This window comes from Phalacrocorax carbo, chromosome 19, assembly GCF_963921805.1.
Source record: "Phalacrocorax carbo chromosome 19, bPhaCar2.1, whole genome shotgun sequence".
NCBI lineage: Eukaryota > Metazoa > Chordata > Aves > Suliformes > Phalacrocoracidae > Phalacrocorax > Phalacrocorax carbo.
Window position 1 is genome coordinate 6,656,406 of NC_087531.1, and position 1,900 is coordinate 6,658,305.

The window sequence follows — 1,900 nt, forward strand, 5'->3', positions numbered from 1 at the left end:
GGGAGGCAAATTGAGACCAAGGTCATTAAAATCAGGAGGAGCAGTGGCGATGCAAGGCCCCGTCTTTGCATCCACCCAATCCACCAGGGCAGCAGTGGGGGTGAAGGGGTGGGGGGGTTGGTATTTGTATGGGTAAAAAAGGCACTTTTGGATTCATTTTCTTCAGTTTGCAAAGTCAAAGTCTGTGGGAGAGCAGGAGCTGGCTCATCCTGTGCAGGGAGGCCAAACAGCCCAGGAAAGAAGAGGCGAGAAAGGCTTGGAATAAGCAGCTCGGGAACCAATGGCAAAAACAAGCACTGGGAGAAGGTCCCGGCTGGCACCTCCATCGTGTCCACTGGATCCTGCACCCTCTGGTGCTGGGGACCGCAGGTCGGTGTCCTGGATGCCGCTCCATGCTGCCACAGCTTCCCCTCCCACCCCTGCCCACAGCAGCGCCGGCTGCAGCTCAGGGTGTAGGGGTTTGGGTGGGAGAAGGAGCAGAGCTGGCACAACTAGAAGGGAAGAGCCTGGATGGGATCTAGATAGGCCAGGGAGACCATCTCTTCCTCTTCCTCCTCCTCCTCCTCCCACCATGTGCACCCCCAGGGGTTGCTGCAGGTCCCAGCTCTGTCCCCATTCCTGTGAGCACATTTCCCCGCCTGGATGTCCCTTCTTCAGCCAGCGGCGGTCAGGCTGGGCACACTCCGAGAGCTGGAGAAGGCAGCTGCCCATCTCCTGCCAGGCATCCCCAGGCCTTTGGGGCTGTGCTGGAGGCAGGAGCTCCCAAGCGGTTGGGGCTATGGCCCCCCTGTCAGCTTCACTGCATGGGGCACAAGTGGGAATGGCTGCTTGGGTTGTCCCCTGCACCCTGTCCCACAGCCCCCGTCCTGCTCTCACACCCATGGGCATTGGGTGCCCCCCAACGTCGGTCTGAGCCCCGGGGGGGAGAGGGGTGAAGGAGCCAGCAGGCTCAGCACCCAACCCTCCTCCCCAAGGTGCTCCCTGGGCTGCAGCCAGTCACTGCCAGGATCTGGCCCCTGACCCGGGGGTGGGTGCTGCCCATCTCTCCCCTTCCATCCCCTGCCATGGGTCCAGCCAGTGCCCTCTCGCTCCCCAAGCCGTGCATGCCATGTCGTACCATGGGTCCCACTGGCATCACCTGCATGCCCTAGTTCAGTGTCTGGGGCTTTTTCACCTGGGGGGTGGGGGCCAGGCCAGACCCTTGCAGCCAGGAGCAAAGGCAAGTTCGGGCAGTGCAGACCTGGCACTGTTTTATATGTAACAAGCATGTGAAATGTATTTGCAGGGGAAAAAAGAAAAAAAAAGGGACTTTTGTGGCTCATTTGCTTTTTTCCCCCCTTTCCTTCTCCATGTGGCCCTCTCAGTCCCCATCCCATCAGCCCCAGGGGACACTCCACCCCATCCCTGCCCTTGGCCAAGCTTCCATTGCCCAAAAGGTGCTTGGCCATCGTGGTGCCCCTTGCCCAGTTGGCTGGACACCATCTGTCCTTGTATCCCCAGCAAAGGGGCTGCTATGCCTCCCTGAAACCCCCCATTTCCCTCCTTCCAGGCTCAGTGGCTGGCCTGTCCCCATGCCAGCCCTCAGCCTTCCCAGCACGGGACTGGGAGCCTGCGGGGTGGTCGAAGCAAAGCAACACCTCCATCTGCTGGAGGAAAGGGCTCTGGGACTGTTCCCAGCCTCTGCACCCCAAAATTCCACACCCCACTGCTTCCCACGGACCCGGGGAGGCTCCCGGCACCTGGAGGAGGGTAGCCCCTGTTGCAAAATAACCTGGGTGCTGCCGGCACCCTGGGCCTCCCACAGCCCCCACAACTAGGGCAAGAGCTCTTGTGGGCATAAAAGAGGAAATTGGGGTTTTTCCTCTCATTTCCTGCATGAAAAAAATATTGCATGGCACAA